The 26,437-nt window shown below is 44.8% G+C and overlaps 1 protein-coding gene across 5 annotated transcripts in view; it reads left to right on the forward strand.

Annotated features, from left to right (window-relative positions):
- The window catches only part of ankrd6b (ankyrin repeat domain 6b), a 231,035-nt gene that overhangs the window by 129,540 nt on the left and 75,058 nt on the right, over positions 1-26,437 (forward strand). Inside the window, exon 1 of one of the 5 annotated variants that reach the window (XM_041188599.1) lies at positions 16,137-16,274. The exons of the other annotated variants lie outside the window; for them this stretch is intronic. The gene's annotated coding sequence lies outside the window, so the exon portion shown is untranslated. Of the gene's footprint in view, positions 1-16,136; positions 16,275-26,437 lie in introns of those variants that run through there. 5 annotated transcript variants of the gene reach the window in all.

A 26,437-nucleotide genomic window follows, 5' to 3' on the forward strand; every position in this document is an offset into this window, starting at 1 on the left:
CCTCAGGGCAAAGTGTTTCGCAGCCAATGAAGTACTTTTTTTGTGTAGTCACAGTTGTAATCTAGGAGATGTGGCGCCCAGTTTATGCACAGCAAGCTCCCAGAAACAGCTGTGATGATGACCAGACCATCGATTTTTTAGTAAAGGTGATTGAGAGATCAATATTGGCCACGACATAGGATACAATTGATATTTACTTGAGAAAAACATGGAAATTAAGGAAAGCCAGCACGGTTTTGTAAAATAAGAGTGCATGTTATGTATATAGATTTGCAAAAGGTGTTTGATAAACATTGCTGTTTCCTATTTATTTTTCTTCCTGTCACCACTCCAAAATGAGTCCTGCAGGAGACTGAAGAGCTATAATTGGTCATTAAATATGAGGTAATCTGGCTCCACATATTTGAAGCGGGAAACCCAGAACAATTTTGTTCTTCATTGCTGTTAGAGTTATGGAAATTCTCCACTATATATTAGTAAGGGCTATACTCAGCTGTCATGTGGTGCTCTTTCAGAGTACATGTTCCTAACAGTTTCTGGCTCTATGGGCATACATCATTCAATCTCTACTGAAAGCTGCTTTTGTAGAGCACTGCTGCCTATTTGATTTAACACCAGACCCAGGTTGCAATTTGCCCTTTATTGTTAAATTGAGCCTGGCCAGCTGGCTTCCAAATAACCCCACGGCGAGTCACACTGGAAGCTACTCTTTAAGATTCCATTGAAAGCTGACATTACTCATTTGAATTTAACACTGTACAATGATCTCAATTTGATAAACAAACTCAGTCAAACAGCTGTTTTTGATATACAAAAATGACTTGGACTCACGGGTGCCGGGCAGTTTTAAAATTTGCAGATGAGACAAATCATGAAAGTTATTAAATAGTGAGGAAGTTGTAATAGGACCTCAAGGAGACATAGACAGGTGGGTGGAATGGGTGAACACATCAATGAACTTCAATGTAGCAAAGTATGAAGTGACACATTTTGGTAGGAAAATCCAGAGAGAGAATACATGCTAAATGGTAGGATTTGAAAGGAGGAAGAGACTGGGTGCGGTTGGTATTCGTCCACAAATGTTTGAAAGTTTCAGGTTAACAAAGTGGTTAATAAAGCAGGTGGGTTCCTGGATGCTCTAAAGAGAGGCAATAGCCCAGATCTTCCATGAAGCAGCAATAAACGTCAGATTTCCACTGCGACTACTTTTCTATACCCTGATGTAGCTCCACATTTCTGGCCAGGTCTTCCCAATCTGAAGTAGAATAGTGTTTAGGGGTAGACAGGAAATGCTCTTTTTATAGCACTAAAAAGAGGGCATATCCTCTGGACAGTGCTAATCTTCAGTAGGCTGCTAATAAGTGCATAAGGTGTCACAATTAAACTGGCCTGTTCTTTGATTCTCCCTGTTCCTTCTGGTAGGGAGCTTTTGGGCTTCACTGTCCCTCAGTGTAACTCAGCTGAACTCTCATAGTGAGAGGATTTACAGGCGCACACCTGTGCCTTACTACTTTGTGACACAGCACGTCAAGTAATGTGCCACCAAAAACACTGTGACGAACAGAACTTCAAATTTTCATCCAATGATTCCTCATTCCACTGCTCAACATGTTTCTGACTTGGTGGTTGAAAGACAATTTTTTTCTTTTTTTGTAATAATTATTGACTTTTTAAAACTAGATTTCTATGTACAAAAATTACAATGCTAGTGTTCATTGGAGCTCCGACAAATCCTTATCATTGATGAAGTTGGCTGCTGCAATTCTTTTGTGACTATAAAAGTACCTCATTGGCTGCAAAGAGTGTTGAGACTTCCTGAGATTGTAAATGGTGCTATAGAAATACAAGTATTTTCTTTCCTTCACAATTCTACTAAAATGGAACTTTTGAAATTCTAACTTGTAGTCTGTTTAAATATTTGTTTTAATTGATGTCAGTTTAGGTTAATCAGTTACTTCCCAAGATACAGCTAGTTTCACAGTAATTATGTTTGTTAACAGGGACTGATGACTATAATGATCTGTGGAGGCCCAAACCACTTTACCATTGGTAGTGGGATATTGCAACTTTAATAAGCAATTAATCTGGTACATAGTAATTAATTATATGTTGAGCCTTTCTTTTAGCGGAAAAGCTGCCAAGGATTTACACCTTTCAAAGGATTAAAGCTGGAATCCGAGGATGGTTGTATCTGTTCTTATAACAACTGTCCAATTTGTTTTGTAGTGAACTGCCAACTGTGATGGATTAAATTTTCTCATCTCAATGTTGCCACAACACTGAGATTAAAGTAAATTTTGCTAGCTGTGAAACTCTGAGTCCAGAGTACATAACTGTCCACTAATGTTATATAGAGCTTTTCCTTACCCCTCCCCAGGGTGCAAAGCAGTATGAAGGATTATCTAAAATTTTCTAAATATATAGCATATAGGAAATTTCACTTTCACTTAAAAGTGGTCAATTCAAACAAAACAATCTAGATTAAGAGCTAGTTTAGTAGATTTTATGTGTTAATTGTAAAAAATGGTAAGAAAATCACTTACCTGATTCACTAGGATGCTATGTGGAAAATTACGTGAGACAATTTAAAAAAATATTTACTATCTGCTTTTTTGTTATTTCACTGCTGAAGATACGAATAGCTTGTCCAAATGGTCATTCTTCATTGAGTCTAAAATGCCATCAGGATGTTGAATCATGGAGGACATCACAACTTGGCCCTGGTTCATCCTCAGCTGCTGGCTGCACATATGTACAATGCAGCAAAGACCACAGGTCAGCAATCAGAATCAGAAACTTCCCCTCAGCCTCCCCTCATCCCCCCCACCATCTAGCCCAGGGGGCTGAGACTATCAGAAGCATTCCTACTGCTGAACCATCTGACCTTAGCCAGCTCACTTCAGAATAGGAGTGGGAATCTGGAATTTGCTGATTTACATCCTGGCATCCTTTGAATGTGAACAAATCATCTGCAAATGGGAGCTGCTATCTACCTGATACTAGGCGTGCATTAATTAGCAAGAGATCTCACTTCCATCACTGGAACACAAACTGAATCTCCTGAGGCTGTGTAAATTAAGTATTGGACTTAATTCCATTTTTTCAATACTGTCACACACACTGGGGAGCATAGGTCATGGGCATGTGTGGAGGTGGGATCGAAAGCACAGGAGGAAAATGTTAAAATTAGAGCTTGGGACATTTAGAAGGAATCATTTTTTCATACAAAGGGTTTTGGAAATCTGGCTGATAGGATATAGGATAACAGAAATTTTGAAAGCTCTGACAGATTTTGATAGGTGAGAGTATCCAAGGATATGGAATTCAGGTGCACTTAAGCTATGATCTAGCAGAATGATGCAACAGGCTGAGGAGCTGAATAGCCTACACCTCTATCTGTGTTCCTTCTTTAGATTACCTCCTGTACTGTAGGTGTTATTGAGTAACAGGCAGGTTGACCATAGAAACATAGAAAATAGGAGCAGGAGTAGGTCATTCAGTTCTTTGAGCCTGCTCCACCGTTCAATATGATCATGGCTGATCCTCTACCTCAATGTCATACTCCCTCTCTGTCTCTCCCCATACCCCTTAACACCTTTGGACTCTAGAAATCCATTTATTTCCTTCTTAAATATATTAATTGGCTTGGCCTCCACAGCCTTCTGTGGTAGAAAATTTCAAGGTTCACTATCCCCTGAGTGAAGAAGTTCCTCCTCATCTCAGTCCTAAATGGCCTACCCTGTATCCCGAGGCTGTGACCCTTTGTCCTACACCCCCAGCCTGAGGAAACATCATCACTGCATCCAGTCTGTCCAGCCCTGTTAGAATTTTATATATTTCGATGAGATCCCCTCTCATTCTTCTAAACTCCAGTGAATACAGGCCTAGTCGGCCCAATCTCTTGTCTTACGACAATCCTGCCATCCCAGGAATTAGTCTGGTGAACCTTCGCTGCACTCCCTCTATGACGAGTATAATATTTCTTAGGTAAGGAGACCAAAACTGCACACACTACTCCCGGTGTGGTCTCACCAAGGCCCTGTGTAGCTGCAGTAAGACATCCTGTACTCCAGTCCTCTTGTAATGAAGGCTAGCGTACCATTTGCCTTCATAAATGCTTGCTGCACCTGCATGCTTGCTTTCAGTGATTGGTGTATAAGGACACTCCTTTGTACATCTACATTTCCCAATCTATCACCATTTAAATAATACTCTGCCATTCTCTTTTTCTTACCGAAGTGGATAACTTCACACATATCCACTTTATACTGCATCTGCCATGTATTTGCCCACTCACTGAACTTGTCTAAGTCGCCTTGAAGCCTGTTAACATCCTCCTCACCACTCTCATTCCCACCAAGTGTCGTGTCGTCAGCAAACTTGGAAATATTACATTTGGTTCCCTCATCCAAATCATTGATATATATTGTGAATAGCTGGGGCCCAAGCATTGATCCCTGTGGTATTCCACTAGTCATCGCCAGCCACTCCAAAAAAGACCCATTTATTCCTGCTCCCTCTTTTCTGCCTGCTAACCAATCCTCAATCCATGCCAGGAAATTACCCCCAACCCCACATGCTTTAATTTTGAACACTAGCCTCTTATGTGAGACTTTATCAAAAGCTTTCTAAAAATCCAAATACAGCACATCCACTGGTTGTACTCGTTACATTCTCAAAAAACTCCAGTTGGTTTGTCACACATGATTTCCCTTTCATACCTCCACGGTGACTTTGTCTAATCCCATTGATATTTTCTAAGTGTCCTGTTATTACATCCTTTATAATAGACTCTAGCATTTTCCCTACTGCTGATGTTAGGTTAACCGGTCTGTAATTCCCTGTTTTCTCCCTTGCTCCTTTTTTAAATAGTGGGGTTACAGTTGCCACCCTCCAAACAGCCAGGATTGTTCCAGAATCTACAGAATTTTGGAAGATGACAACCAACACATCCACTATTTCCATGGCCACCTCCTTTAGTACCCTGGGATGTAGATTATCAGGCCCTGGAGATTTATCGGCTTCCAGTCCCATTAATTTCTCCAGCATTTTTTTTTACTAATACTAATTTCCTTCAATTCTTCTTTCTCACTAGACCCTTGGTTCCCTCATATTTCTGGGAAGCTATTTGTGTCTTCCTTTGTGTAGACAAACCTAAAGTAGTTGTTTAATTGCTGTGCAATTTCCTTGTTCTCTATTATAAGTTCTCCTGTTTCGGACTATAAGGGACCTTCATTTGTCTTCACTGATCTTTTTCTTTTTACATACTTATAGAAGCTTTTACAGTGTGCTATTATGTTCCTTGCAAGTTTACAGGTACACTCTATTTTCTCTTCTTAATCAACCTCTTGGTCCTCCTTTGCTGAATTTTAAACTGCTCCCGATCCTCAGGCTTACTACTTTTTCTAGCCACTTTATATGACTCCTCTTTGGACCTAATACTATCGTTAATTTCTTCTGTTAGCCATAGTTGGGCCTCTTTTCCAATTGTGTTTTTGCACCAGTAAGGGATGTATAACTGTTGCAATGCATACGTTCGTTCCTTAAATATTAACCATTGCCTGTCCACTGTCATGCCTTTTAAGGAAGTTCCTCAATCTATCATAGCCAACCCATGCCCTTTTGTTTACATTTAGGACCCTAGTTTCAGATTGGGCTACTTCACTTTCCATCCTAATGAATAATTCTATCACGTTATGGTCACTGTTCCCTAAGGGACCCCGCGCAACAAGATTATTAATTAACCCCTTTTAATTACACAATACCAAATCTAGGATAGCCTGTTCCCTAGTTGGTTCCTCGACATACTGGTCTAAAAAACCATCTCGTACGCACTCTAGGAATTCATCTGCCACAGTATTATTGCTCATTTGGTTTGCCCAGTCTATATGTAGATTAAAGTCACCCATGATTACTATAGCACCCTTGTTACATGCATCTCTAATTTCTTGTTTAATGCCACCCCCTATCTTGCCACTACTAGTTGGAGGCTTGTACACAACTCATACTAAAGTTTTCCACTCCTTGTTGCTTTTTAGCTCCACTCAGACTGATCTTACATCTAGATTTTCTGAGCCAATATCCTCTCTCAATATTGCACTGATTTTATCCTTAACTAACAATGCCACCCACCTCCTTTTCCTTTTTGCCTGTCCTTCCTAAATATCGAGTACCCTTGGATATCCAGTTACCTGTCTTGGTCACCCTGCAACCGTGTCTCCATAATTGCAATTATATCGTACCCATTTACATCTATTTGTGCTGTTAATTTGTCTACCTTTTTGCGAATGCTCCATGCATTCAGATACAGTGCTTTTAGACTTGCCTATTTAACATTTTTACACTTTTTTTGTACTATGGCCCTATTTGCTGCTAGCCCTTGTTTCCCCTGCCTTCCACTTTTACTTTCTACTTTTCTGTCTTTCATTCTTATCTTTGTTTACCTCTCTTGATCTCCCTGCTCAGGTTCCCATTGCCCCTGCCAATCTAGTCTAAACTCTCCCCCACAGTACTAGCGAATACCCTGTGAGGATATTGGTCTCAGTCCTGCTGGGGTGCAACCTGTCCAGCTTGTACAGGCCCCATCTTCCCCAGAATTGGTCCCAGTGCCTCAGGAATCTAAATTTCCTCCTACACCATCTCTCCAGCCACACATTCATCTGGCCTATTCTCCTATTCCTGATCTCATTAGCACATGGTACTGGGAGTAATCCTGAGATTACTACCTTTGAGATCCTGCTTTTTAATTTATTCCCTAGCTCCCTATATTCTGCTTTAGGGACCTCATCCCTTGTTTTGCCTATGTCATTGGTACCGATATGGACCACAATCTCTGGCTATTCACCCTCCCCCTTCAGAATGTCCTGCAGTTGCTCAGTGACATCCTTGGCCCTGGCACCAGGGAGGCAACATACCACCGTGGTGTCATGTCTGTGGCCACAGAAACATCTGTCTGTTCCCCCTATGATGGAATTCTGTATCACTATTGCTCTCCCACTCCTCCTCCTCCTCCTCCTCCTCCTCCTCCTCCTCCTCCTCCTCCTCCTCCTCCCCCCCCCCCCACCCACCACCACCACCACCACCACCACCACCACCACATTTCCTGCACACATGAGTCCCTGACTCCCCACATTGCAAAGGAGGAGCATTCCACTTTACCGAGCTGCCCTGCCATAACTTACCCTTAAATTACTCCCTCCACTTTTACTTCCTCTAGTTTAGAGAATATTAAGGACAGCTCTACTACATTTGATGGGAGCTGTGTTGGAAAATGCAGAGTCCTACCTTCACACCTCAGAATCCTGATCTCTCTCATGTCAGTGTTGCATTGGTTCATTCCGGGCTGTTCGTTATGTCCATTGAAACATTAGAAATCTACAAGACCAGAAAAGACCATTGGGATCAATATTCAAGGTCTAGAAAATATTACATTGAGTGAAATGTTTTGTAATCCCGCTTTCAAATTTAAAGCCTTTGTCTTTAATTTTTAATCAGCTCCCCCAGATTTGTTCCATATTTATCACTACCCTCTCTGTGCAAAGTAGTTAATTCAAACTGTCTTTTCATGCTCCTAACTTTGAGGCTACGCTCTCTTGTAAATCTGCAACTATGTTAAATATTTGGTCTCCAATTTTTACAGACAGGTAGCAAGGCCAAATGTCTGTGGCTGAGAAACCCAGAAATGCTGGGAACATGGATTAAATGGCATTAGAATTTCTTTACTCTGTTTCCAGACAGGTAACCAGCCAGATTGAAGGCCAGGTGTGAAAGCTAATAGTAAAGGGCTGCTGTCACAGCAATCGGAGAAGATTGTGCTTTGATATTCGGGTGGTTCAGAATGCAGCAGAGAGGTGTTAGATCACGGGTTAGGAGGGAGGCCTGGAGATCGTGGAGGTGGGGATGTTTCTGGTGATTAAGGGGTGTTGGAAAATGGTGAAGGGAGAAAGAGATTGTGGAAGGGTGAGAGGTCACTGGGGGTGGGGGGAGTCCACAGTGGGTCTGAAGATCACAGAGGGACAAGAGACCATGGAGGGGAAATGATTGCTGTGGTGAGGAGAGATCATGCTCACAGATTTTCTTGAGGCTAGACAGATGTACTCTTCCAGGTCCACAAACAGTGCTGGAAAAGCACACACTTGCTAGATCTGGCCGATTCTGTTGCCCTTCAGCTGACAGGATTCTTGAGCTGTGGCCCCCAGGCTTTAAACTTAAATGGTTTCCAAAATCAGAGGCTTGCAACATCATTTTAAAAAATTAATTCACGGGATGTGGGCTTTGCTGGCAGGGCCAGTATTTATTGCCCATCCCTAGTTGCCCTTGAGAAGATGTTGGTGAGCTGCATTCCCACAGTGCTGTTAGGGAGGGAGTTCCAGAATTTTGACCCAACGACAGTGAAGGAACGGTGATATATTTCCAAGTCAGGATGATGAGTGACTTGGAGGGAAACTTTCAGGTGGTGGTGTTCCCATCAATCTGTTGCCCTTGTCCTTCTAGGTGGTAGTGGTCGTGGGTTTGGAAGGTGCTGTCTAAGGAGCCTTAGTTAATTCTTGCAGTGCATTTTGTAGATGGTACGCAGTGCTACTACTGTGGGTCGGTTGTGGAGGGAGTGAATGTTTGTGGATGTGGTGCCAATCAAGTGGACTGTTTTGTCCTGGATGGTATCCAGTTTCCTCAGTGTTGTGGGAGCTGCACTCATCCAGGCAAGTGGGGAGTATTCCATCACACTCCTGATGTGCCTTGTAGATGCTGGACAGGCTTTGGGGAGTCAGGAGGTGAGTTGCCTGTTGCATGATTTCTAGCCTCTGACCTGCTCTTGTGGCCACAGTATTTATATGGCTAGTCCAGTTCAGTTTCTGGTCAATGGTAATCCCCAGGCTGTTGATAGTGGGGGATTCAGTGATGGTAATGTCATTGAACGTCACAGGGTGATGGTTAGGTTCTCTCTTGTTGGAGATGGTCATTGCCTGGCACTTGTGTGGTACGAATTACTTGCCGCTTGTCAGCCCAAGCCTGGATTTTCTCTAGGCCTTGCTGCATTTGGACATCAGCTGCTTCAGTATCTGAGGAGTCGCGAATGGTGCAGAACATTGTGCAATCCTCAGCCAACATCCTCACTTCTGAGCTTATGATGGAAGGAAGGACATTGATGAAGCAGCTGAAGATGGCTGGGCTGAGGACTCTAGCCTGAGGAACTCCTGCAGTGATGTCCTGGAGCTGAGATGATTGACTTCCAACAACCACAACCATCTTCTTTTGTTCTAGCTATGAATCCAACCAGTGGAGAGTTTTCCCCCTGATTCCCATTGACTCCAGTTTTGCTTGGGCCCCTTGATGCTATACTCAGTTAAATGCAGCCTTGGTGTCAAGGGCAGTCACTCTCACCTCACCTCACCTCAGAAGTTCAGCTCTTTTGTCCACGTTTGAACCAAGGCTATAATGAGCTAAGTGGCTCTCGTGGTACCAAAACTGAGCACCAGTGAGCAGGTTATTGCTAAGTAAGTGCCACTTGATAGCACTGTTGATGACTCCTTCCATCATTTTACTGATGATCGAGACTGATGGAGCAGTAATTGGCCAGGTTGGATTTGTCCTGCTTTTTGTGTACAGGACGTACCTGGGAAATTTTCCACATTGCCAGGTAGATGCCAGTGTTGTAGCTGTACTGGAACAGCTTGGCTAGGGACCGGAATTTGTCAGGGCCTACAGCCTTTGCGGTATCCAGTGCCTTCAGCTGTCTCTCGATATCGTGTGGAGTTAATCAAAGGCTGAATTCTGGCATCTGTGATGCTGGGGACCTCCGGAGGAGGCAGAGATGGATCATCCACTTGGCGCTTCTGGCTGAAGATTGTAACAAATGCTACAGCCTTATTTTTTGCACTGATGTGCTGGGCTCCTCCATCGTTGAGGATGGGCATATTTGTGGAGCCTCCTCCTCCAGTGAGTTGTTTAATTATCCACCACCATTCATGACTGGATGTGGCAGGACTGCAGAGCTTAGATCTGATCCATTGGTTGTGGGATCGCTTAGCTCTGCCTTTCACTTGCTGCTTATGTTGTTTGGCATGCAAATAGTCCTGTGTTATAGCTTCACCAGGTTGATACCTCATTTTCAGGTATGCCTGCTGCTGCTCCTGTCATGCCCTCCTGCACTTTTCTTTGAATCAGTGTTGATCACCTAGCTTAATGGTAATGGTAGAGTGGGGGCTATGCTGGGCCATGAGGTTACAGATTGTGGTTGAGTACAGTTCTGCTGCTGCTGATGGCCCACAGCGCTTCGTGGATGCCCCAAAATCTATCCCATCTAGCATGGTCATAGTGCCACACAACACGATGGAGGTATCCTCAATGTGAAGGCGGGACTTCATCTCCACAACAATTGTGCGGTTGTCACTCCTATCAATTACTGTCATGGACAGATGTGAATGCAGCAGGCAGGTTGTTGAGGGTGAGGTCTTGGCCAGCTCATTCAGTAGTGGTGCTACCGAGCCACTCTCGGTGATTGACATTGAAGCCCCCCACCCTGAGTACATTTTGTGCCCTTGCCACCCTCAGCATTCTTTCAAGCGGTGTTCAACATGGAGGAGCACTGATTCATCAGCAAAGGGTACAGTATGTGGTAATCAACAGGAGGTTTCCTGGCCCATGTTTGATCTGATGCCGTGAGACTTCATGGGGTCCAGTGTCAATGTTGAGGGCTCCCAGGGCAACTCCCTCCCAACTGTATACCACTGTGCCACCACCTCTGCTGGTGATGGTGGTGTCTGGAAAATTATCTGTTAGGTATGATTCCGAGAGGATGACTATGTCTGGCTGTTGCTTGACTAGTCTGAGAGACAGCTCTCCCAATTTTGGCACTAGCCCCCAGATGTTAGTATAGAAGACCTTTCAGGGTCGACAGGGTTGAGTTTTCCGTGGTCCATCCGGCTTCATTCCTTTTTTGTGACTTTGTAGCGGTTAGATACAACTGAGTGGCTTGCTAAGGGCATTTAAGAGTCAGTCACATTGCTGGAGTCACATGTAGGCCAGACCAGGTATAGGGCATTGGTGAACCAGATGGGTTGTTAAAACAATTGACAATGGTTTCATTAGACTTTTATTGAATTCAAATTCTGGCAGAATTCGAACCCGGGTCCCCAAAGCATTACCCTGGGTCTCTGGATTACTAGTCCAGTGACAATACCACTACGCCATCGCTTTCCCTGTATTTAAAAATTATGATCACTAACTTGTCTCTCCAGGGTGGGTTACTTAGACCCTCTCAAACCCACTGTGGTTAAACCAGAAATAGGTGCATTTGCGGCTGATTGAGGTTCAGATTTCACATTATTATCAATCTAATCCCACAAGGGTGTAAATTGCCCCATAGATGATTATCTTGCCCTTTTTAATTTCAATCAGTTCAATAAAATCATCTATAATGTGGGCTGACACAGAAAAGTTTCCATCTGTAATGTACACAGCTCTTCATTGTGGGAATAAGTGCTGTGCCTGAGTGCAAGAGCTCCAAGTGGGAGTGCACGGGTGCTGAAAAGAATTTCTGGAGCTGGTAGACAGGGAGGGCCCCAGCATTGTGCAGCTAAACTACTTTAGCTACCTCACCATTCAGAAAGAAATTGGAATGAATCCATGTGCCAGCATGGCATGAGTGCTGTACTTGGCAAGTTCCCCTTGGTAGAGGCCAGAATTTAAAAAATCTGTTCAGTTTGTTTTTCTGAATCTATCAGGTAGAATTCTATCCAGCCAAACCGATGATCAGTTAGTTGGTAGACTTGTAATAACACGCAGGAAAACATGCTGCTCGTTGCTTTTTGGGTTAGTGGGATAGATGGTAACGTGGGATTGCTCTTCTGCAAGATAAGAGTTGTAAACTATAAAGCACATCTTTTAAATCAAAGGATTTCTCAACAATTTGCTTAACAGCATTTAAACACTTCAGCCGTCCCTCCAGAGATTTACTTCAGCATTATTTTGGCAGTTGTTTACATAATAACAGTGACCGTGCTTCAAAGTAACTCACGATTTCTGAATTGTTTCGGAGCATTCTTGAGAGATGTCACCAGACGCTATGCATGACACTTTATTTAATGCATTGCTTTCCGGCTGTATAAATGGAGCCTGTGGAGGACAGAAAAGAAAGACTTACATTTATATAGAACTTAGGACATCCCACAACTCTTCACAGTCAGTGCCGGATGCCAGATTTATGACAAGCAACTCAGGGTATGTGGGGAAACTAGGACAGCTTTCTGCATCCTTCAGCCCTGTGATTTGCAGAAACTAGCAGCAGGAAAGACATCTTGCGAAAAGAGGGTTTGTAAAGTAAGCACTGGGACCACGCAGTGAAGCAGCACATTCATATTTATACTGATCCTGCCCAGAATGAGCTCTCTTCCTCACTCAGGTTGGCAGAAAATAGCAATGTGCAGCAAGAAGCACATCACAACTGGAGGGAATCCACCCCCACAGACATCAGCAGCGGGGAGGATTAAATAAAGTCTATCAAATGCATTCTGGAAGAGTATGCAGCTTGCGCATGAGCCACAGTTAGTACCTGCAAGAAACTAAGCAGAATCCATGGAAGACGTACTCGCAGAGAGGATAACTGGGGAATGTTCAATGGTGAGGAGGGATTATGTAAATCACATGTCCCAGGGGAAAGGGAAAAACCACAAATATCCCTCCATCCCCTCCCCCTCCACCCCCTCCCCCAGCCCTCAGACACAACTTGTCACACCAACATTGCTGCTGGGGCTCACGGAGAACAAAGCAAACATATCTCAAGAAGATGTCCTCTCCATAGCACCAGAGTGGTCTTAGGAGCCAGTTCACAGAATTTTAATGGCACAGAAGGAGGCCATTTGGCCCATTGTGTCTGCACCAGCTCTCCAAATGAGCATGATGACCTAGTGCCATTGCACCGTCTTTTCCCCATACCCCTGCACATTGTTTCTATTCAAATAATCATCTAATACCCTCTTGAACGCCTTGATTGAACCTGCCTCCACCACACTTCCAAGCAGTGAATTCCAGACCTGAACCACTAGTTGTGTGAAAAAGTTTTTCTTATTTCACATTTGCTTCTTTTGCAAATCAGTTTAACTCTGTGCCTTCTCGCTCTTGATCCTTTTACAAGTGGGAACAGCTTCTTCCTATCTACCCTGTCCAGCCCTCTCATGATTTTGAAAACTTCTATCAAGTCTCCTCTCAGCTGCCTTCTCTCCCAGGAAAACAGTCCAAACTTCTCCAATCTATCCTCATAACTGAAGTTTCTCATCCCTGGAACCATTCTTGTAAACTTCTTCTGCACCCTCAATGTTTTTTTATCCTTCCTATAATATGGTGCCCAGAACTGTACACACTACCCCAGCTGAGGTCTAACAAGGGTCTTATGTAAATTCAGCATAACCTCCTTGCTCATGTACTCTATGCCCCTATTAATAAAGCCCAGGATACTATATGCTTTATTAACTGCTCTCTTCACCTTCAATGATCTATGCCACCTTCAATGATCCATGCACATATACACCTAAGTCTTTCTGCTCCTGCGCCCCCTTTAAAATTCCACCTCTTACTTTATATTGTCTGTCCATGTTCTTCCTACCAAAACACATCACTTTACACTTGCCCATTGAACTTCATCTGCTACCTATCTGCCCACTCCACCAGCTTGTCTATGTCCTTTTGAAGTTCCACACCATCCTCCTCACTGTTCACAACATTCCCAAGCTTCATATCATCCACAAACTTTGAAATTGTCCCCTGCACACCAAGACCTGGATAGTTAATATATAATAAGGAAAAGCACGGGTCCCAATACTGATCCCTGGGGAGCTCCACTACAAACCTTCCCCCAGCCCAAAAAATGTCCATTGACAATTACTCTCTGCTTCAATTTTTCAGCCAATTTTGTATCCATGTTTCCACTGTCCCTTTTATTCCATGAGAAATAACTTTCTCACAAGTCTGTTTTGTGTGGCACTGTATCAAATGCCTTTTGAAAGTCCATGTACACCACAGCAACAGCATTATACTCATCGACCTTTTCTGTTACTACTTCAAAAAATTCCAGCAAGTTAGTTAAACATGATTTCCCCTTTAGAAATCCATGCTGGCTCTTCCTTATAAACCCATAATTTTCCATGTGACTAATTCTATCCCGAATAATTGTTTCTAGAATCTTGCCCTTAAACTGTAATTGCTGGGCTTATCCTTATGACCTTTTTTGAACAAGGGTTGTAAACAAAACCTTTCTGTGGCTTCCATCTTACCTACTTTCCCTGTGATGTGGATACACACAGGCAAAATTGCAAGTAAAAATTAGCCTGAATGATGTCAAAGATAACCTCTTTTTTTTTTGTTGACCCTGAGGGAGTAGTTGAGAAGCAGAGAAAGTAACTAGACCGTAACCCCTCCAGTCGGGAAATCTACTGTTCGTAAAAACACCAGTTTTCAGGAAATTTCTTGAGCAGATGCAAGCAACTCATGGCATCGTTCTCATACAGCACTTTGGAAGCAGCAACATGGAAGATACAGGACGGAACTTTCTGTACCTGTTGATGGAGGCCGTGTTTGGCGGCGTGAGCGGACAATATGGTGAGAAGGCCAAAAATCGGTTTCACAACATCATGAAACCGGTTTGCAATCGTCTGCGCTGCCCGCCAACAGTGGGCCTCATTTCTACTGTCGGAAGTTGGGAACTTCATTGTAATACATCTACATATCATATTAAGCCCAGCTTGCTGGAATCATCCCCCCTTGCTGGATCATCCAAGCACCACGCCAATGTGCCTCACAACTGGTCATAAGCTACGTGCACCTGACAAGCTGCACTTCACTCAGGACTTCGAGATTTGTTTGTCTACCTTGCTTCGGGCAGCATTCACAGTCATCAGTGCCAGGCTTCGCAGGCAGCACCACATCACTTTTAAGGAGATTCACAGGCAGCTCTCCACCTACCAGACCAGCCGTAAGGTGGGGGTGGCTTTTCAACAGTTGCAGGGCTAGAGCTTGTTTGGGGAAGAGGGAGAAGTGGCTTCAGGCAAGGGCAGAGGCTGCAGGGTGAGGGCTGTCCTGTGGAAGTGGGGTATCCCAGTTTGTGTATGTAAGGGCACAAGTTGATCTGTGCAAGTGGCCTCAAGATGGTGAAGGCTGAGGAGGCAGTCTCCAGAGGAGATGAGGCCAGATGGAGATGTGAGGGTGTGTGTGAGAGAGGGAGTGGTGTTGTCCCTTAAGCTGGCAGTTAGTGAGGTGTGTGATGGGCTTGAGTGTGTGCGTATGGTTGCCTTACCCTGGTGGCACGGATGAGATCAAATTAATCTCGCATCTGCATTAAGCTCTTCTGTGCAGCATTGGCCCTGATCACCACTGCCATCACCTACCAAGCTGAAGTGATGAGATCGCTGGACCTCTTGCGGCCAGAGTGTGGATAGAGAACATCACTGCGGACCTCCATAGTGTCAAAAAGGCATTCTAGGGACATGTCACTGAATTGGGAGGCTGCAGTCTTACCTTTCGGGGCCATGTCTTCTGTGCAGCAGTCCTGGGCTGGAAGCACTGAGAGATGTGCGTGTGGCTGCACTTTAAATATGGTGCCCGGCATGAGGAAGTGGCGAGATGATAGCGTGGTGGGCAAATGGTGCCTGCCATCAAAACAGTGTGTTTCCCGGGAATGTGTGATCTAATGAGGCGGGATTGGGACAAAACGGCGTGAAAATCAGCCATGTGGCTGGCGGGTAAAACATACTTTTTTCCGCCCACTATCCCACTTAGTACAAATCTGGGATAATTCCGCCCACAGCATTTGGGTGAGTAAAATAATTTTTATAACTGCTTTATAATGTTTTATCACTGTTTATGCTTCAGGTAAATATTTACATCTGCGGTGTTTCCTGGTTTACACAGTTGTGATTAGGCATTCTAATGTAATTCTATAATCCAGAAAATTCTCAAATCCATAAATGACTTGGTCCCAAGTAGTCTGGACTGCAGAGGTTACAGCGTACCTCTTTATGTTGCCTATCCAACAGGACTAGTGACACACAACAACACGAAAGACGAAGAAGAATGATACCCCAGATGCTTCAATTTAAACACCACAATCCAGGATGTCCAACTGAGATATAAAGAGCCATAGGCCCGAGAAAGACAAAGCTGTGTCGACAGAGTGGCATCCTTAGTTGTTTAAAGATCAAAGATTCACCGAGTGTCAGAGCAGCTACATATTTACACAGCTACATTTGAGTGCTAAACAGACTCACTGGCAGAAGAAAAAACAGGTATCTCATGTAATTTAACCCACTTTGCTCAGCATTGCCAATTTTGATAACATCTTTCAGATTGTCACAAGGAGTTTCAGAAAGTAGAAAATCTCCACATGTAATAAAGTAGGAAACATGGTATGTTATGTAAGATATTGCAGCCTAGAAATTGCATAACTATTGTACAAATAGTTCATACATTTGTATCAGACATCTTTTGTTAATGCAGGCAGAATAGTAGACAGGCAAACTTGACATGAATGACTTTAACATTTGTATAGTAGTATTGCAATAGTCTAAGTTTCAGGTTTTATGTATGATGGTGTACTACTATATGGTTAGTTACACAGTCCAAAATTTCAAAAGTTTCCTAGTAATAAACAAGACTTGTAAATAAATAGGTGATTTTAAACATTGATATGGTAAATTCAGTGTTTTGCACTATGGAAGTTCAGGCAAAAATATCCTGTAGGATTTCAACATTTTGCAAATGGCTTTAACTAGCCAACATTGTAAAAGAAATTGGGAGTACATTTTCTTCTAGGAAAATCCGTGTTAAACCCGATTCAAGTTTTTTTTCTAATATTAGAGAATGAGAGAAAATGCTTTCCAAACTTTTGATTTTAGGCTTTTTAAGATACCCAATCAAATGAGCATATTCCAATTAAACTGGTACCCAATGACTCAAATTTGTGTTTCTACTTTAGCTTTTTTACCTCAACCTCTGATACCATGATCTCCCATAAAATCTTTACTCATCCATTCTGATTGATCCCCCTGGAATGGCCACCATCCTCCCTCCCACAAGTCCAAGGAGCACCGACTTGCCATGGCCCTAGCCAAACTGTTCCAGTACAGCTACAACACTACATCTGGCTGCTAATGTGGAAAATTGCCCAGGTATGTCCTAGCCACAAAAAGCAAGACAAATCCAATCTGACCAATTGCTGCCCAATCAGTCTACTCTTGATCAGCAAAGTGATGGAAGGGATCGGCAACTGTGCTATCAAGCACTTACTCATCAATAACCTCACCAATGATCAGTTTGCATTCCACCAGGGTCACTCAGCTCCTGACCAAGAAAGTAATGAGGCCCAACCATGGACAAAAGAGCTGAATTCAAGAGGTGTGGTGAGAGTGACTGCCCTTGATGTCAAGGCAGCATTTGACTGATCACGGAACCCTAGCAAAATTGAAGCCAATGGGAATCGCAGGGAAAACTCTCCACTGGTTGGAGTGATGCCTAGCACAGAAGAAGATGCTTGTGGTTGTTGGAGGTCAATCATCTCAGTCCGGGGCCACCACTGCAGGAGTTCCTCAGGGTAGCATCCTTGGCCCAACCACCTTCAGCTGCTTCGTCATAAAGTCAGAAGTGGGGATGTTCACTGATGATTGCACAATGTTCAGCACCAATCGCAACTCCTCAGGTACTGAAGTGGTCCGTGTCCAAATGCAGCAAGATCTGAACGACATTCAGGCTTGGGCTGATAAATAATATTCTCGCCACACAAGTGCCAGGCAATGAACATCTCCAACAAGAGAGAATCTAACCATTGCCCTTGACATTCAATGGCATTACATTTGCTGAATCCCCCACTATCAACATCGTTGGGGTTACCATTGACCAGAAACTGACTGGGCCAGCCATATAAATACTGTGGCTATAAGAGCAGGTCGGAGGCTGGGAATTTTGCAGAGAGTAACTCACCTCCTGACTCCCCAAAGCCCGTCCACCATCTACAAGGCACAAGTCAGGAGTGTGATGGAATACTCTCCACTTGCCTCGATGAGCGCAGCTCCAACAACACTGAAGAAGCTCAACAACATCCAGGACAATGAAACCCGCTTCATTGGCACCACATCCACAAACATTCACTCCCTCCACCACTGATGCACAGTAGCAGCAATGTGTTTCATTTACAGATGCACTGCAGCAACTCACGAAGGCTCCTTCGACAGCACCTTCCAAACCCACAATCTTTACCATCTAGAAGGGCAAGGGCAGCAGATGCATGGGAATACCATGCCATACACCATCTTGACTTGGAACTATGGGTAGGATTTTCTGGTCCCGCCTGTTGTTGGAATCATAGCTGGTGGGACAGAAAATTTGACAGACCTCAAACGGTTCATTGACTTCGGGTGGGAATTTCTGGTCCTGTGACGGGCAGGACCAAAAATCCCACCCTATATCGCTGTTCCTTCCTTGTTGCTGGGGCAAGATCCTCCCTTCCTAACAGCACTGTGGGTGTACCCACACCACATGGACTGCAGCAGTTCAAGAAGGCAGCTCATCACCAGCTTCTCAAGGGCAATTAGGGATGGGCAATAAATGCTGGCCCAGCTAGTGAAGCCCACATCCCATGAAAAAATAAATTAAAGAACACTTGAGTATATCAGGTGCACATCTATTACCAAATCCGGCCATTACTCAGGGAGCAAAGGAAACTCTTCTTTTATCTCCACTACCACCCATCTCTTTAAAGCCCTTTCCATGGCACCCACCCACCCACTTTGAACAATTGCGATGATCTAACATTTCTTTGATAATAAGATTGAAACCATTGAAATCAGCTGCATTCCCCCCTCCCCCTCCTCTTACCCACCCAAGTGTAAACCTCTTCCCTAGCTTCCCCCTTCCCAAGACTATTGCCAGGATTTCCGCTTTGGGCCTAAGTCCCATGGCGGGGCAGGAAGTCAGAGGGACACGTGCCACAGAGCCTAGTGGGTAAACCTGCCAAATCACGCGAAGTTGAGCTCGTTATATGCAGCCAGTGGTTTCCTGATGAATCATGTGGCAGGGAGGCAGGAAGTCGTGCACTCCACCATCATGTCTGGGCACCATATTTAAAAGGTGCTCGGACAGCTACTCATTCATCATGCCAGGAGTTTGGACCTTGACATGGCAGCCAGGAATCAGTAAGCAATGGCCCAAGGTTCAGCGATGCCTCGCTGGACACACTGCAAGCTGTGGAGGGCAGTAGGGACATCCCTTTTCCAAGGGACGGCAGGAGGAGGAGGCCCACCAGTCTGACCACACCAGCATGGGAGGCAGTCACCAGGGTGGTCAATGCCAATTCCATTCAGAGGACGACTGCCCTCTAGTGCAGGAAAAGAATGAATAACTTAATTCGTGCCGCCAGAGTATGTGAACCCTCTAGTCTCCATATGCACTTCACTGAATAGGAACTGGGACACGGGCCTCAATGGCAAGGCCACCATCTGTGTTGCCCATGCATAAAAGCCCGTTACAAGGTGTTGAGGTGCTATCTCATAGCTTCACTGTAGTCCATGTGGTCTGCTGATAGGGAGGCAACCATGGGTCACTGACCCAGTCACACTGAAGGCACAAATCTTCCGGGAGGGTGAGGTTGGTGAGGTGAGGGGGAGTTGGAATAGAGGGCAACTGCAGATGCTGCTGCTGCCACTGTCAAGCCTTTGTTGTCCTTGTCCTTCCAGCTGCGAGAGCTTGTGGGTCTGGAGGGTGCTGCCAAAGTACCCTTGGGGACCAGCAGGAGTGCATCCTTCATATGAAGCGCACAATTGTCAATGGAACGATGGTGGAGATTGACAGCACGCGAACGGCCTTGCATCATAAGGGGCGGCGGGGGGGCAGGTGGGGGGGGGGGGGGGGGGGGGGCGGGGGGGAGGAGAATGTGACCATGCGTATCCAGATGGCGAGGTTGGCCTCCCCCAAGCCTCCATTGAGGAAGCTTAATCTCTGCACATCGAAACCTGAGGGTGAGGCTCAGTGCAATGTAGGAGGAAACCCATGCAGTTACTCATTCTCTCTCTCCTCTTTTCTTTACAGGTGCAAGCAGGAAGAGGGTGAGGCCAGGCCCTGATCCTGAGCTGGGCCCCAGTCCCAGCCTGCAGAGGCCCCAAGGCCAATGACGAATTCTCATCTCTAGAACCTGTAGACATTCACCTCGGTGGGTCATAGAACTAGTTCAGAATGGGCCTCGCACTCTGGGGTCACCTCACAGGCAAATGTCCGCCGCAGGAGGGGGCAGGGGCAGCCCAGGTCCCTGACACTCAGAGGCCTGCTAGGGATGGTGCCTCTGCTAAGTCTGAGTCTGAGTCTGATGACGAGCCTCTGGGAGCAGTCATGGACAAGATGCTGGAGATGCAGCGAGAGGCCAGGGAATACCAGGCAGAGGTGTTGGAGGCTTTCAAAAAAATGGCATGTGAGGTGGAGGAGTCTGGCTGCCTGCTGTCTGATGAAGTAGCACCAACATTTGCGTGGATGGTGGTCTCCATGGGGAGGATGGCGGATGCCATGGACAATCTGGTTCAGCAGAATTCCCAGTTTCTGCCGCAGATGTACACAGACCTGCAGTGAATTTCTGAAGCCATGAGTGACCCTTTGCAGTGGCTATGCGAAAGAGGGTCAGGGCATCTCAATCTCTCTCAAGCTTCCCCTTTTCCCTCAAGGAGTCAGGGAGGGACCCTTGCGCACCCAAAGGGACGAGGAGCGTCAGGTGGACACCCCAGGTGCCTCCTCTCCAAGTGTATCCAGGCTTTCTGAGTCCCCTCTGCCTGTGACCCCCCTATCAGCTCCAGCCTCTTGGACCGCTGGGGTGGCACCTGCCCTAGAGCAGGAGACCCAAAGAAGGCCATAGTCCTCCAGGCCTCATGCTGCTAGAGGATGGCCACCAAGACTATCAGAGACAAGAGGGCATAGTGGTCAGCAGGCCTCTACTGACAGCTCTCCACCTCTGCTGCAGATGTTGGGGAAGCACTAGACACGGTAGGGTAAGGAAAATTAAGAAGTTTTATGTTCATTCTGGAAGCATGAGTGTACAAGCATTGTAAATAGTTGTTGCACATTTGTAATTATGTTTAATTGCACCTTAGGGAGGTCTGCTGGGTTTTTGTTGCTTCTGTTCATGTTAGTGCCTATGCGCTCCCCCCATCTTTTCATGGGGCTGACCCAGGCTGGGTCTGTGTGTCCCCCCCACCAAATCATGCCTGCGCATGGAAGCATCCATCTTTGCCACGGCCCTTGTGAGCCATGTGTGAAAAGCTCCCCACGCACGCTGTTCGCTTGCCCTTCACTGCCTAGTCTATAGAAACATCTTTCCCTTGTCAGGACAGCATATTAGGGTTCCCAATCAGTTATCCAGTTGAACTGACCTTCAGCTCCACCCACCAAAGGACCCTCCTCCCAACCAGCATTTCTTGAGATGCACATAGAGGATGTGGGCAGTGCCTCAACATCAGGATTGTGCGCGCTTCTTGTGAGACAGTTTCAAACACATTCTATCCTTTACCTGTAACCCATACCCTCCCCTCCCACTCCCGTTCCCACAACTGTCATCCTTGAACCAACCCCCCCCAGCCCATAAATAACCATATAGCCCATCGCTGTCACCATTCGCATGCCCACCCCTAGGATCCGTGTACACCTCTGTGTCCCCTCCAATAACCCAATCTGGCTCTTCACCCATCAATGACGGACCCTCATCCTCCCACCCTACCGCATGCCACTGTCCCCTTTAACTGTTACTGTTCCCTCCTACCACCAGTACCCTCGGTTTGCTCCCTAGGATTTCTCCATTAACATCACTGATTCCATCCCTCTGAATCCTCCCCCCTCTCACTGTCTCCTGCTTCCTCACGTTCCCCTCACTGTCCCCCACTTTCACCACCCCTGCACCGCTCCCCAGTCACTTCCCCCAATCTCCAACTCCCCCCGCCGCAAGGCTGCATGGTTATGCTCCCCCCGCCCGCACCCCAACGCCATACCCAACCACTCCCTGTGTAGTCTGGCATTTCCTCCCCTCCCAGTCCTCCAGCAAACACCCCAGACCCCGGTTGCCGAGCACCTTCCACCAAGTGGGCCAGCCTACAACCTGGTAAGTCCTTGACACCTGCATGCCAGGTTGGCCCGGTCATCTTTCGGACCAGCGTGAGCTCCCACTGGCTGGGCAGGTGATAGGCCTGGAGTGGGGGCAAGGGGGGCAGAATTCTGATCGGGTGTTCATTTCAGTCCACTGAATAATATGTTAAACGGCTTCCCGAGGGCCATTGGCAGGTATGACGACCCGCCATTTTCCCACCATGACCGTCGGATTTGCAAGTTCCTGCTGTTGGGATCCCGATTTTTTCACTTACGTTGTATTCTCCGCCCCTGCCTGCCAGCAACCCTGACGCTGGCAGAGGCAGAAAATTCCAGCCTGTGTCTTCCTTTAGTTTTTCTCCTGTCTTTGCTCATGCCCTATCCAAGTTTATCTTGAGTATGACATCCGTCTCTTGATTGGTTGGATTTTGGACAACAAACTGCTTAGCACCAAGGTTCCCTGGCTGGCCTCTATGCTAGTTGTTATTGTCAATCATTTCCCCTTTTCAGGAATTGTCTGCTTCGCTTTTTAAACTGCTGTCATCTCCACCTCCTCAAAATAAACAACCCTTGGCCCCTCTTTCCTGGCAAATTACTACCGCGTATCCAACTTCCTCCTCTTCTTTAAATTCCTGAATGCTTTTACCTCCTAAATCGCTCTCAACTTTTCAACAATTCCATGCTTGAGTCTCTCTAGTCACAGCGCTGAAATGGTGCTAATTAGAGTCATAAATAACATCCTCTTTGACTGTGACCATAGTGCATTATCCCTCCTCATCATCTTTGACATGGTTAATCCCATTTTACTTCTCCAAATCTTTCCTCTGTGTGATTGCTGTCACTGCATAGTTCCACTCTTACCCAAAGATAGCAAACATTTCCTGCAATGGCTTCTCTTCCTGACCCCACACTGTTACTTCTGCAGCTCTAAAGGCTCTCAACCTTTGATTGCCTTCTTTTTCATCATCTACTCATTGCCCCTAAGCCATTGTATCCTTATGTATGCTGATAACCCCTAACTCCACCTCTCCGCTGTCTAACTAAACCCCTCTGCCACCTCTTGTGTTGTCAGACTGCTTGTCCGATATCCAATCTTAGATGAGCCAGTTTCCTCCAGCTAAACATTAGGAAGATCATCTTTGGCTCCTGCCACCAACCATTGACACCGATTCCATCCTCTTCCCCAGCTTTTGTCTCAGCCTGGACTAGACTTTTCGCAAGTTGGGCATCCTATTTGTCATTGAGATAAGTTTCTGATCCTGTGTACACTTCATCACAAAGGTCTCCTACATCCACCTTTGTAACCTTAGCCCAAGTAGTGCTGAAACCTTCAATCATGACTTTTTAACCCCCATACTCGACTGTTCCAGTGCTGGCCCTGATTGTTCTCCCATTCTGTCCGCAAACTTGGAATATAATTCAAAACTAAATGCTACTGGCAATGTATATGTATGATTTACCACTGGAAAAGGGATATTCTAGCTGCTTCAAGAGTTTAAATGGCAATCCGTTAGCTTTCAAGATTGTCAAAGATCCATTTCCTACAAGACAAATGTTAACACACAATGATTCCATCATAAGGTTGTCTGATAACTATTTGTGACAACATTTATGATGATTAAGATCTATATTCTGTAACTCAAAATGAGTAATGGTTGTGGTTTGTAATGCTTTCATTGACTAACCACAATCTGTCAATAACTTGAATCATTTCACCCTGAAATACATGAACCATTTCTGTGGTTTGGTTGCTTTAGGTTTTTTGTTAAATTATGTTGGCTATCTTTTCAAGTTATACTTCATTGCATGGCACACAAGATATTAGTCAATGGAAATGAATAAAATAGTTATGTGACTCAACCTTTGAAAATGCTACCGAAAGCTCCTTGGTCAATGAGTGATATATAGTACTGCGTATTATATTAAAATTGTACAGATTCGTCTCGAATGGGAATGTACTAAAAGTGGACTCCACATGTTTTATGTGGTTGAACATGGTATAAACAATCTAATTAAGTCAACATAATTAGAAGGGTGTCTTTTTTGTTATTTCTCCCACCCTTACCAGAGGTTCTTTTATGTTATATACCTAATGTTACACCTGAAGTGAGCCTTTGAGATACACTTCAAAAGAAAAAGTTGGAGTTTAATTGCTTTGAGCATTTAAGGGCAACCATCAAAGTGAGAACCTTGGCCAATTTTTCCTCTTCTGTGATTTTGGGACTAATTATAGTATCTTTGTGCATCCCTTGTAGATATCAACAAGCTCAGCATGGATCAAGATTTGAACTTCTTGCACTGCATGATTTAGTTCAATTTTCAATGTTTAAAAACAAAATCTAGTAATTTTGTATCAAATTGCCCCTTCCATTACAAAGTATGTTCAAATGTTGTAGTGACTGCAACTAAAAATTTCATTGGAATATCAATATTATAATTGGTTGTTCATATTAACCACAATGCTCCTAAAATTCTTGGTTCAATTCTCTTTTTTAAATTGTGGAGGTTGGATGAATGGCTCATTGTATAGTGCAAGATACTGCAAAGATTGCAAAGAGTAAGAAAAGTGGCAAGTTAAATCAAATGATGCCAAACATAGATTTTAAAAGGTTAAAGGTCGAAGAAGGGAGGCAAAACTGAGTTAATTAGGAGTTCCACAGTGTAGGTTGAAGTTCTAGGAAAGAAGCTGTTGAAGTAGAACTTGGATGTCAATACAATGTGGGTGCAGGGGACTGTGCAGAATTTCTCATTGGGTAACAAGGAGAAACAAAGTAGTAATTAATATACTACTTGTAATCAATTAGAAAGGTTGAAGGGAATGATCTCCTATTAGGTGATGAGCTTCACAATTTTATAAGGGAAAAGAAGGTTACCATGTCTGAGTACTTCTACTGAATGGCCTCGACTCCAAACTGAGGAAAGATATCATTCCAGATTTCCCACATATAGAAACAACAGTACTGGTACTAACTTTTCAATTGAATTTGTATGCATGAAATGAAAACTGAAGATTGTAGTAGCACTGAAATGTTAATTTGCTACTTACAAAAGATATCTGCCTAGCATTGTAACAAGTCATGGGTATTGTACATGCAAATGGACTTTTTAATTTGGACTGTGATAACAGAACTGAGAAGATACGAGTACAAAATTCAGAAATCTCAAAAGACACCAGTGAAATTCATATTCACACAAGCAAAATAATGACAACTCAGAAACAGTTCTGAAAATTGGCCGCGGCATTTGGATAAACTGAAATTGCAATGGACACATGTTTCTCATAACTTAAGCCCAACCCTAGGCCCAGCCATCTTCAGCTGCTTCATCGATGACTTTCCTTCCATCATAAGGTCAGAAGTGGGGATGTTCCATGATGATTGGACAATGTTCAGCACCATTTGCGACTTCTCAGATACTGAAGCAGTCCATGTCCAAATGCAACAAGATCTGGACAATATTCAGGCTTGGGCTGACAAGTGACAACTAACATTAGCGCCACACTAGTGTCAGGCAATGACATCTCCAACAAGAGCGAATCTAACCATCGCCCCTTGATATTCAAGGGCATTACCATGGCTGAATCCCTGACCATCGACATCCTGGGGGTTGCCATTGACCAACAGAACTGGACTAGCCATATAATTACTTTGGCTACAAGAGCAGGTCAGAGGCAAGAAATCCCATGATGAGTAACTCATCTCCTGATTCCCCAAAGCCTGTCTACCATCTACAAGGCACAAGTCAGCAGTGTGATGGAATACTCCCCACTTGCCTGGATGAGTGCAGCTCCCACAACACTCAAGAAGCTTGACACCATCCAGGACGAAGCAGCCCACTTGATTGGCACCACATCCACAAACATTCACTCCCTCCATCACCGATGCACGGTGACGGCAATGTGTACCATCTACAAGATGCATTGCAGGAGTTCACCCTGGCTCCTTAGACAGCAGTTTCCAAACCCACGACCAGAGGAGAAGGGCAGCAGACACATGGGAGCATCAGCACCTGGAAGTTCTCCTCCAAACCACTCACCATCCTGACTTGGATATATATTGCCATTCCTGAGTCAAAATGCCGGAACTGCCTCCCAAACAGCTCTGTGGGTGTACCTACACCGCATGGACTTCAGCGGTTCAAGAAGGCAGCTCACCACCACCTTCTCAAGAGCAACTAGGGATGGGCAATAAAGGTTGGCCTAGCCAGCAACGCCCCCATCCCATGAATGAATTTAAAAATGCTATAGCTATACCTGACATTATATTATTGTGTAGTGGAAAATTGTGACAACATTTTAGGGAGCTTCCTTTATTTCTTGTTGAGAAATGTGGGGGTGCAT

This window comes from Carcharodon carcharias, chromosome 5, assembly GCF_017639515.1.
Source record: "Carcharodon carcharias isolate sCarCar2 chromosome 5, sCarCar2.pri, whole genome shotgun sequence".
Lineage (NCBI taxonomy): Eukaryota > Metazoa > Chordata > Chondrichthyes > Lamniformes > Lamnidae > Carcharodon > Carcharodon carcharias.